This window comes from Calliopsis andreniformis, unplaced genomic scaffold (genome assembly GCF_051401765.1).
Source record: "Calliopsis andreniformis isolate RMS-2024a unplaced genomic scaffold, iyCalAndr_principal scaffold0015, whole genome shotgun sequence".
In the NCBI taxonomy this organism is placed as follows: Eukaryota; Metazoa; Arthropoda; class Insecta; order Hymenoptera; family Andrenidae; genus Calliopsis; species Calliopsis andreniformis.
In genome coordinates, this window is record NW_027480428.1 from 333,160 (window position 1) to 345,996 (window position 12,837).

Sequence of the window (12,837 nt, forward strand, 5' to 3'; positions counted from 1 at the left end):
AGTCAACGCCAGAAGCATAAAATACGATATAAATACAACAGTTTTTCCATCATATAAAACGAGTAATTGCAACCAGTATGAAAGTTATGGTCATTTCTACTTTCCAGGCAACCTACGCTACACACTAGGGCGTTGCTCCAACATATTGAAGAGTCAGGGCCTTATAAGTCAACGCCCGAAGCATAAAATGCAATAAAAATACAACAGTTTTTCCATCGTATAACAGGATTAATTGCAACCAGTTTGAATGTGATGGTCTTTTCTATGTTCCGGGCAACCTAGGCTTCACTCTAGGGCGTTGCTCCACTAGATCGAATAGTTAGGGCCTAAGAAGTCAACGCAAGAAGCATAATATACAATATAAATATAACAGATTTTCCATCGTATAAAACGAATAACAGCAATCAGTGTGACAGTTATGGTCATTTCTACGTTCCGGGCTACCTAGGCTTCACTCTAGGACGTTGCTCCACCAGATCGAATAGTTAGGGCCTATGAAGTCAACGCCAGAAGCATAAAATACAATAAAGGTGCAACAGATTTTCCATCGTATAAAACGAATAACAGCAATCAGTGTGAAAGTAATGGTCATTTCTACGTTCCGGTCAACCTAGGCGTCACTCTAGGGCGTTGCTCCACCACGTCTAATAGCTACGGCCTTAGAAGTCAACGCCAGGAGCATAAAATACAATATAAATACAACAGCTTTTCCATCGTATAAAATGAATAACTGCAAACACTGTGCAAGTAATGGTCATTTCTACGTTCCGGGCAACCTAGGCTGCACTCTAGGGTGTTGCTCCACCAGATGGAATAGCTAGGGCCTTAGAAGGGAACGCCCGAAGCATAAAATGCAAAATAAATATAACTGCTTTTCCATCGTACGAAACGAATAACAGCAAACAGTCTGAAAGTACTGGTCTTTTCTACGTTCCGGGTAACCTAGGTTTCACACTAGGGCGTTGCTCCACCAGACCGAATAGCCAGGGACTTAGATTTCAACGCCAGAAGGATAAAATACAATATAAGTCCACAGTTTTTCCATCGTATGAAATGAATAATTGCAGACATTGTGAAAATAATGGTCATTTCTACGTTCCGGGTTACCTAGGTTTCACACTAGGGCGTTGCTCCACCAGACCGAATAGCTAGGGACTTAGAATTCAACGCCAGAAGGATAAAATACAATATAAATACAACAGTTTTTCCATCATATAAAACGAATAATTGCAACCAGTATGAAAGTTCTGGTCATTTCTACGTTCCGGGCAGCCTAGGCTCCACTCTATGGCGCTCTTCCACCTCATCGAATAGCTACGGCCTCAGAAGTCAACGCCTGAAGCATAAAATACAATAAAAATACAACAGTCTTTCCATCCTATATCAGGAATAATTGCAACCCGTGTGAAAGTGATGGTCATTTCTACGTTCCGGGCAACATAGGCTTCACTCTATGGCGTTTTCCCTCCACATCGAATAGCTACGGCCGCAGAAGTCAACGCCTGAAGCATAAAATGCAATAAAAATACAACAGTCTTTCCATCCTATACCAGGAATAATTGCAACCCGTGTGAAAGTGATGGTCATTTGTACGTTCCAGGCAACCTAGGCTTCACTCTAGGGCGTTGCTCTACCAGATCGAATTGTTAGGGCCTAAGAAGTGGACGCCAGAAGCATAATATACAATATAAATATATCAGTTTTTACATTGTATAAAACGAATAATAGCAATCAGTGTGAAAGTTGTGGTCATTTCTACGTTCCGGGCAACCTAGGCTTCGCTCTAGGGCGTTGCTCCACCACGTCTAATAGATACGGCCTTAGAAGTCAACGCCAGGAGCATAAAATACAACATAAATACAACAGCTTTTCCATCGTATAAAATGAATAACTGCAAACACTGTGCAAGTAATGGTCATTTCTACGTTCCGGGCAACCTAGGCTTCACTCTAGGGCGTTGCTCCACCAGACCGAATAGCTAGGGACTTAGAATTCAATGCCAGAAGCATAAAATGCAATATATATAGAACAGCTTTTCCATCGTTTAAAACGAATAATAGCAACCAGTGTGAAAGTTATGGTCATTTCTACGTTCCGGGCAACCTAGGCTTCACTCTATGGCGTGCTCCACCAGATCGAATAGTTAGGGCTTTAGAAGTCAACGCCCGAAGCATTAAATACAATAAAGATGCAAGAGTTTTTCCATAGCATAACAGGAATAATTTCCACCAGTGTGAAGGTAATGGTATGGTCTACGTTCCGGGCAACCTAGGCTTCACTCTAGGGCGGTGCTCCACCAGATCAAATAGTTAGGGCCTGAGAAGTCAACGCCAAAAGAATAAAATACGATATAAGTACAACAGTTTTTCCATCGTATAAAATGAATGATTGCGAACATTGTGAAAGTAATGGTCATTTCTACGTGCCTGGCAACCTACGCGTCACTCTAGGGCGTTGCTGCTCCACATCTGATAGCTACGGCCTTAGAAGTTAACGCCGGAAGCATAAAATACAATATAAATACAACAGCTTCGCCATCGTATAAAATGAATAATTGCAAACAGTGTGAAGGTAATGGTCACTTCTACGTTCCGAGCAACCTAGGCTTCACTCTAGGGCGTTGCTCCACCAGATCGAATAGTTAGGGCCTAAGAAGTCAACGCCAGAAGCATAAAATACGATATAAATACAACAGCTTTTCCATCGTAGAAAACGATTAATGGCAACCAGTGCGAATGTTATGGTCATTTCTACGTTCCGGGAAACCTAGGCTTCAGTCTAGGGCCTTCCTCCACCAGATCGAATAGTTAGGGCCTTAGAAGTCAACGGCAGAAGCATAAAATTCCATAAAGATGCAACAGCTTTCCATCGTATAACAGGAATAACTGCAAACAGTGTGATAGTACTGGTCATTACTACGTTCCGGGTAATCCAGGCTTCACTGTAGGGCGTTGCTCCACCAAATCGAATAGTTAGGGCCTTAGAAGTCAACGCCAGGAGCATAAAATACAACATAAATACAACAGCTTTTCCATCGTATAAAATGAATAACTGCAAACACTGTGCAAGTAATGGTCATTTCTACGTTCCGGGCAACCTAGGCTGCACTCTAGGGTGTTGCTCCACCAGATGGAATAGCTAGGGCCTTAGAAGTGAACGCCCGAAGCATAAAATGCAAAATAAATATAACTGCTTTTCCATCGTACGAAACGAATAACAGCAACCAGTCTGAAAGTACTGGTCATTTCTACGTTCCGGGTAACCTAGGTTTCACACTAGGGCGTTGCTCCACCAGACCGAATAGCCAGGGACTTAGAATTCAACGCCAGAAGGATAAAATACAATATAAGTCCACAGTTTTTCCATCGTATGAAATGAATAATTGCAGACATTGTGAAAGTAATGGTCATTTCTACGTTCCGGGTTACCTAGGTTTCACACTAGGGCGTTGCTCCACCATACCGAATAGCTAGGGACTTAGAATTCAACGCCAGAAGGATAAAATACAATATAAATACAACAGTTTTTCCATCATATAAAACGAATAATTGCAACCAGTATGAAAGTTCTGGTCATTTCTACGTTCCGGGCAGCCTAGGCTCCACTCTATGGCGCTCTTCCACCACATCGAATAGCTACGGCCTCAGAAGTCAACGCCTGAAGCATAAAATACAATAAAAATACAACAGTCTTTCCATCCTATATCAGGAATAATGGCAACCCGTGTAAAAGTGATGGTCATTTCTACGTTCCGGGCAACATAGGCTTCACTCTATGGCGTTTTTCCTCCACATCGAATAGCTACGGCCGCAGAAGTCAACGCCTGAAGCATAAAATGCAATAAAAATACAACAGTCTTTCCATCGTATACCAGGAATAATTGCAACCCGTGTGAAAGTGATGGTCATTTGTACGTTCCAGGCAACCTAGGCTTCACTCTAGGGCGTTGCTCTACCAGATCGAATTGTTAGGGCCTAAGAAGTGAACGCCAGAAGCATAATATACAATATAAATATAACAGTTTTCCCATTGTATAAAACGAATAATAGCAATCAGTGTGAAAGTTGTGGTCATTTCTACGTTCCGGGCAACCTAGGCTTCACTCTAGGGCGTTGCTCTACCAGATCGAATTGTTAGGGCCTAAGAAGTGAACGCCAGAAGCATAATATACAATATAAATACAACTGCTTTTCCATCGTACAAAATCAATAATTGCCAACAGTGTGAAAGTAATGGTCATATCTACGTTCCGGGCAACCTAGGCTTCACTGTAGGTCGTTGCTCCACCCGATCGAATAGCTAGCGACTTACAATTAAACGCCAGAGGTATAAAATATAATAAAAATACAACAGTCCTTCCATCGTATAAAAGGAGTAATTGCAACCAGTGTGAAAGTAATGGTCATTCCGACGTACCGGGCAACCTAGGCTTCACTCTAGAGCGTTGCTCCACCAGATCGAAGAGTTAGGGCCTTAGAAGACAACGCCAGAAGCATAAGATACAATAAAGACGCAACAGTTTTTCCATCCTATAACAGGCATAATTGCAACCAGTGTGAAGGTAATGGTATGTTCTACGTTCCGGGCTACGTAGGCTTCATTCAAGTGCGGTGCTCCACCAGATCAAACAGCTGGGGCCTAAGAAGTCAACGCCAGAAGCATAAAATACGATAAAGATGCAACAGTTTTACCATCGTATAAAACGAATAATTGCAACCAGTGTGAAAGTTATGGTCATTTCTAAATTCCGAGCAACCTAGGCTTCACTCTATTGCGTTGCTCCAGCAGATTGAATAGTTAGGGCCTAAGAAGTGAACGCCAGAAGCATAAAATTCAATATAAATACAACAGTTTTTCCATCATATAAAACGAGTAATTGCAACCAGTATGAGAGTTATGGTCATTTCTACTTTCCAGGCAACCTACGCTACACACTAGGGCGTTGCTCCAACAGATTGAAGAGTCAGGGCCTTATAAGTCAACGCCCGAAGCATAAAATGCAATAAAAATACAACAGTTTTTCCATCGTATAACAGGATTAATTGCAACCAGTTTGAATGTGATGGTCTTTTCTACGTTCGGGGCAACCTAGGCTTCACTCTAGGGCGTTGCTCCACTAGATCGAATAGTTAGGGCCTAAGAAGTCAACGCCAGAAGCATAAAATACGATATAAATTCAACAGCTTTTCCATCGTATAAAACGAATAATTGCTACCAGTGTAAAAGTTATGGTCATTTCTACGTTCCGGGCAACCTAGGCTTCACCCTAGGGCGTTGTTCCACCAGATCGAATAGTTAGGGCCTAAGAAGTGAACGCCAGAAGCATAAAATACAATATAAATACAACAGTTTTTCCATCGTATAAAACGAATAATTGCAGCCAGTGTGAAGGTTATGGTCATTTCTACATTCCGAGCAACCTAGGCTTCACTCTAGGGCGTTGCTCCAACAGATTGAATAGTTAGGGCCTTAGAAGTCAACGCACAAAGCATAAAATGCAATATAAATACAACAGTTTTTCCATCGTATAACAGGATTAATTGCAACCAGTTTGAAAGTGATGGTCATTTCTACGTTCCGGGCAACCTAGGCTTCACTCTAGGGCGTTGCTCCAACAGATCGAAGAGTTAGGGCCTTAGAAGACATCGCCAGAAGCATAAGATACAATAAAGACGCAACAGTTTTTCCATCCTATAACAGGCATAATTGCAACCAGTGTGAAGGTAATGGTATGTTCTACGTTCCGGGCAACGTAGGCTTCACTCAAGTGCGGTGCTCCACCAGATCAAATAGCTGGGGCCTAAGAAGTCAACGCCAGAAGCATAAAATACGATAAAGATGCAACAGTTTTACCATCGTATAAAACGAATAATTGCAACCAGTGTGAAAGTTATGGTCATTTCTAAATTCCGAGCAACCTAGGCTTCACTCTATTGCGTTGCTCCAGCAGTTTGAATAGTTAGGGCCTAAGAAGTGAACGCCAGAAGCATAAAATTCAATATAAATACAACAGTTTTTCCATCATATAAAACGAGTAATTGCAACCAGTATGAAAGTTATGGTCATTTCTACTTTCCAGGCAACCTACGCTACACACTAGGGCGTTGCTCCAACATATTGAAGAGTCAGGGCCTTATAAGTCAACGCCCGAAGCATAAAATGCAATAAAAATACAACAGTCTTTCCATCCTATACCAGGAATAATTGCAACCCGTGTGAAAGTGATGGTCATTTGTACGTTCCAGGCAACCTAGGCTTCACTCTAGGGCGTTGCTCTACCAGATCGAATTGTTAGGGCCTAAGAAGTGGACGCCAGAAGCATAATATACAATATAAATATATCAGTTTTTACATTGTATAAAACGAATAATAGCAATCAGTGTGAAAGTTGTGGTCATTTCTACGTTCCGGGCAACCTAGGCTTCGCTCTAGGGCGTTGCTCCACCACGTCTAATAGATACGGCCTTAGAAGTCAACGCCAGGAGCATAAAATACAACATAAATACAACAGCTTTTCCATCGTATAAAATGAATAACTGCAAACACTGTGCAAGTAATGGTCATTTCTACGTTCCGGGCAACCTAGGCTTCACTCTAGGGCGTTGCTCCACCAGACCGAATAGCTAGGGACTTAGAATTCAATGCCAGAAGCATAAAATGCAATATATATAGAACAGCTTTTCCATCGTTTAAAACGAATAATAGCAACCAGTGTGAAAGTTATGGTCATTTCTACGTTCCGGGCAACCTAGGCTTCACTCTATGGCGTGCTCCACCAGATCGAATAGTTAGGGCTTTAGAAGTCAACGCCCGAAGCATTAAATACAATAAAGATGCAAGAGTTTTTCCATAGCATAACAGGAATAATTTCCACCAGTGTGAAGGTAATGGTATGGTCTACGTTCCGGGCAACCTAGGCTTCACTCTAGGGCGGTGCTCCACCAGATCAAATAGTTAGGGCCTGAGAAGTCAACGCCAAAAGAATAAAATACGATATAAGTACAACAGTTTTTCCATCGTATAAAATGAATGATTGCGAACATTGTGAAAGTAATGGTCATTTCTACGTGCCTGGCAACCTACGCGTCACTCTAGGGCGTTGCTGCTCCACATCTGATAGCTACGGCCTTAGAAGTTAACGCCGGAAGCATAAAATACAATATAAATACAACAGCTTCGCCATCGTATAAAATGAATAATTGCAAACAGTGTGAAGGTAATGGTCACTTCTACGTTCCGAGCAACCTAGGCTTCACTCTAGGGCGTTGCTCCACCAGATCGAATAGTTAGGGCCTAAGAAGTCAACGCCAGAAGCATAAAATACGATATAAATACAACAGCTTTTCCATCGTAGAAAACGATTAATGGCAACCAGTGCGAATGTTATGGTCATTTCTACGTTCCGGGAAACCTAGGCTTCAGTCTAGGGCCTTCCTCCACCAGATCGAATAGTTAGGGCCTTAGAAGTCAACGGCAGAAGCATAAAATTCCATAAAGATGCAACAGCTTTCCATCGTATAACAGGAATAACTGCAAACAGTGTGATAGTACTGGTCATTACTACGTTCCGGGTAATCCAGGCTTCACTGTAGGGCGTTGCTCCACCAAATCGAATAGTTAGGGCCTTAGAAGTCAACGCCAGGAGCATAAAATACAACATAAATACAACAGCTTTTCCATCGTATAAAATGAATAACTGCAAACACTGTGCAAGTAATGGTCATTTCTACGTTCCGGGCAACCTAGGCTGCACTCTAGGGTGTTGCTCCACCAGATGGAATAGCTAGGGCCTTAGAAGTGAACGCCCGATGCATAAAATGCAAAATAAATATAACTGCTTTTCCATCGTACGAAACGAATAACAGCAACCAGTCTGAAAGTACTGGTCATTTCTACGTTCCGGGTAACCTAGGTTTCACACTAGGGCGTTGCTCCACCAGACCGAATAGCCAGGGACTTAGAATTCAACGCCAGAAGGATAAAATACAATATAAGTCCACAGTTTTTCCATCGTATGAAATGAATAATTGCAGACATTGTGAAAGTAATGGTCATTTCTACGTTCCGGGTTACCTAGGTTTCACACTAGGGCGTTGCTCCACCATACCGAATAGCTAGGGACTTAGAATTCAACGCCAGAAGGATAAAATACAATATAAATACAACAGTTTTTCCATCATATAAAACGAATAATTGCAACCAGTATGAAAGTTCTGGTCATTTCTACGTTCCGGGCAGCCTAGGCTCCACTCTATGGCGCTCTTCCACCACATCGAATAGCTACGGCCTCAGAAGTCAACGCCTGAAGCATAAAATACAATAAAAATACAACAGTCTTTCCATCCTATATCAGGAATAATGGCAACCCGTGTAAAAGTGATGGTCATTTCTACGTTCCGGGCAACATAGGCTTCACTCTATGGCGTTTTTCCTCCACATCGAATAGCTACGGCCGCAGAAGTCAACGCCTGAAGCATAAAATGCAATAAAAATACAACAGTCTTTCCATCGTATACCAGGAATAATTGCAACCCGTGTGAAAGTGATGGTCATTTGTACGTTCCAGGCAACCTAGGCTTCACTCTAGGGCGTTGCTCTACCAGATCGAATTGTTAGGGCCTAAGAAGTGAACGCCAGAAGCATAATATACAATATAAATATAACAGTTTTCCCATTGTATAAAACGAATAATAGCAATCAGTGTGAAAGTTGTGGTCATTTCTACGTTCCGGGCAACCTAGGCTTCACTCTAGGGCGTTGCTCTACCAGATCGAATTGTTAGGGCCTAAGAAGTGAACGCCAGAAGCATAATATACAATATAAATACAACTGCTTTTCCATCGTACAAAATCAATAATTGCCAACAGTGTGAAAGTAATGGTCATATCTACGTTCCGGGCAACCTAGGCTTCACTGTAGGTCGTTGCTCCACCCGATCGAATAGCTAGCGACTTACAATTAAACGCCAGAGGTATAAAATATAATAAAAATACAACAGTCCTTCCATCGTATAAAAGGAGTAATTGCAACCAGTGTGAAAGTAATGGTCATTCCGACGTACCGGGCAACCTAGGCTTCACTCTAGAGCGTTGCTCCACCAGATCGAAGAGTTAGGGCCTTAGAAGACAACGCCAGAAGCATAAGATACAATAAAGACGCAACAGTTTTTCCATCCTATAACAGGCATAATTGCAACCAGTGTGAAGGTAATGGTATGTTCTACGTTCCGGGCTACGTAGGCTTCATTCAAGTGCGGTGCTCCACCAGATCAAACAGCTGGGGCCTAAGAAGTCAACGCCAGAAGCATAAAATACGATAAAGATGCAACAGTTTTACCATCGTATAAAACGAATAATTGCAACCAGTGTGAAAGTTATGGTCATTTCTAAATTCCGAGCAACCTAGGCTTCACTCTATTGCGTTGCTCCAGCAGATTGAATAGTTAGGGCCTAAGAAGTGAACGCCAGAAGCATAAAATTCAATATAAATACAACAGTTTTTCCATCATATAAAACGAGTAATTGCAACCAGTATGAGAGTTATGGTCATTTCTACTTTCCAGGCAACCTACGCTACACACTAGGGCGTTGCTCCAACAGATTGAAGAGTCAGGGCCTTATAAGTCAACGCCCGAAGCATAAAATGCAATAAAAATACAACAGTTTTTCCATCGTATAACAGGATTAATTGCAACCAGTTTGAATGTGATGGTCTTTTCTACGTTCGGGGCAACCTAGGCTTCACTCTAGGGCGTTGCTCCACTAGATCGAATAGTTAGGGCCTAAGAAGTCAACGCCAGAAGCATAAAATACGATATAAATTCAACAGCTTTTCCATCGTATAAAACGAATAATTGCTACCAGTGTAAAAGTTATGGTCATTTCTACGTTCCGGGCAACCTAGGCTTCACCCTAGGGCGTTGTTCCACCAGATCGAATAGTTAGGGCCTAAGAAGTGAACGCCAGAAGCATAAAATACAATATAAATACAACAGTTTTTCCATCGTATAAAACGAATAATTGCAGCCAGTGTGAAGGTTATGGTCATTTCTACATTCCGAGCAACCTAGGCTTCACTCTAGGGCGTTGCTCCAACAGATTGAATAGTTAGGGCCTTAGAAGTCAACGCACAAAGCATAAAATGCAATATAAATACAACAGTTTTTCCATCGTATAACAGGATTAATTGCAACCAGTTTGAAAGTGATGGTCATTTCTACGTTCCGGGCAACCTAGGCTTCACTCTAGGGCGTTGCTCCAACAGATCGAAGAGTTAGGGCCTTAGAAGACATCGCCAGAAGCATAAGATACAATAAAGACGCAACAGTTTTTCCATCCTATAACAGGCATAATTGCAACCAGTGTGAAGGTAATGGTATGTTCTACGTTCCGGGCAACGTAGGCTTCACTCAAGTGCGGTGCTCCACCAGATCAAATAGCTGGGGCCTAAGAAGTCAACGCCAGAAGCATAAAATACGATAAAGATGCAACAGTTTTACCATCGTATAAAACGAATAATTGCAACCAGTGTGAAAGTTATGGTCATTTCTAAATTCCGAGCAACCTAGGCTTCACTCTATTGCGTTGCTCCAGCAGTTTGAATAGTTAGGGCCTAAGAAGTGAACGCCAGAAGCATAAAATTCAATATAAATACAACAGTTTTTCCATCATATAAAACGAGTAATTGCAACCAGTATGAAAGTTATGGTCATTTCTACTTTCCAGGCAACCTACGCTACACACTAGGGCGTTGCTCCAACATATTGAAGAGTCAGGGCCTTATAAGTCAACGCCCGAAGCATAAAATGCAATAAAAATACAACAGTTTTTCCATCGTATAACAGGATTAATTGCAACCAGTTTGAATGTGATGGTCTTTTCTATGTTCCGGGCAACCTAGGCTTCACTCTAGGGCGTTGCTCCACTAGATCGAATAGTTAGGGCCTAAGAAGTCAACGCAAGAAGCATAATATACAATATAAATATAACAGATTTTCCATCGTATAAAACGAATAACAGCAATCAGTGTGACAGTTATGGTCATTTCTACGTTCCGGGCTACCTAGGCTTCACTCTAGGACGTTGCTCCACCAGATCGAATAGTTAGGGCCTATGAAGTCAACGCCAGGAGCATAAAATACAATATAAATACAACAGCTTTTCCATCGTATAAAATGAATAACTGCAAACACTGTGCAAGTAATGGTCATTTCTACGTTCCGGGCAACCTAGGCTGCACTCTAGGGTGTTGCTCCACCAGATGGAATAGCTAGGGCCTTAGAAGGGAACGCCCGAAGCATAAAATGCAAAATAAATATAACTGCTTTTCCATCGTACGAAACGAATAACAGCAAACAGTCTGAAAGTACTGGTCTTTTCTACGTTCCGGGTAACCTAGGTTTCACACTAGGGCGTTGCTCCACCAGACCGAATAGCCAGGGACTTAGATTTCAACGCCAGAAGGATAAAATACAATATAAGTCCACAGTTTTTCCATCGTATGAAATGAATAATTGCAGACATTGTGAAAATAATGGTCATTTCTACGTTCCGGGCAACTCTAGGGCGGTGCTCCACCAGATCAAATAGTTAGGGCCTGAGAAGTCAACGCCAAAAGAATAAAATACGATATAAGTACAACAGTTTTTCCATCGTATAAAATGAATGATTGCGAACATTGTGAAAGTAATGGTCATTTCTACGTGCCTGGCAACCTACGCGTCACTCTAGGGCGTTGCTGCTCCACATCTGATAGCTACGGCCTTAGAAGTTAACGCCGGAAGCATAAAATACAATATAAATACAACAGCTTCGCCATCGTATAAAATGAATAATTGCAAACAGTGTGAAGGTAATGGTCACTTCTACGTTCCGAGCAACCTAGGCTTCACTCTAGGGCGTTGCTCCACCAGATCGAATAGTTAGGGCCTAAGAAGTCAACGCCAGAAGCATAAAATACGATATAAATACAACAGCTTTTCCATCGTAGAAAACGATTAATGGCAACCAGTGCGAATGTTATGGTCATTTCTACGTTCCGGGAAACCTAGGCTTCAGTCTAGGGCCTTCCTCCACCAGATCGAATAGTTAGGGCCTTAGAAGTCAACGCCAGAAGCATAAAATTCCATAAAGATGCAACAGCTTTCCATCGTATAACAGGAATAACTGCAAACAGTGTGATAGTACTGGTCATTACTACGTTCCGGGTAATCCAGGCTTCACTGTAGGGCGTTGCTCCACCAAATCGAATAGTTAGGGCCTTAGAAGTCAACGCCAGGAGCATAAAATACAACATAAATACAACAGCTTTTCCATCGTATAAAATGAATAACTGCAAACACTGTGCAAGTAATGGTCATTTCTACGTTCCGGGCAACCTAGGCTGCACTCTAGGGTGTTGCTCCACCAGATGGAATAGCTAGGGCCTTAGAAGTGAACGCCCGAAGCATAAAATGCAAAATAAATATAACTGCTTTTCCATCGTACGAAACGAATAACAGCAACCAGTCTGAAAATACTGGTCATTTCTACGTTCCGGGTAACCTAGGTTTCACACTAGGGCGTTGCTCCACCAGACCGAATAGCCAGGGACTTAGAATTCAACGCCAGAAGGATAAAATACAATATAAGTCCACAGTTTTTCCATCGTATGAAATGAATAATTGCAGACATTGTGAAAGTAATGGTCATTTCTACGTTCCGGGTTACCTAGGTTTCACACTAGGGCGTTGCTCCACCAGACCGAATAGCTAGGGACTTAGAATTCAACGCCAGAAGGATAAAATACAATATAAATACAACAGTTTTTCCATCATATAAAACGAATAATTGCAACCAG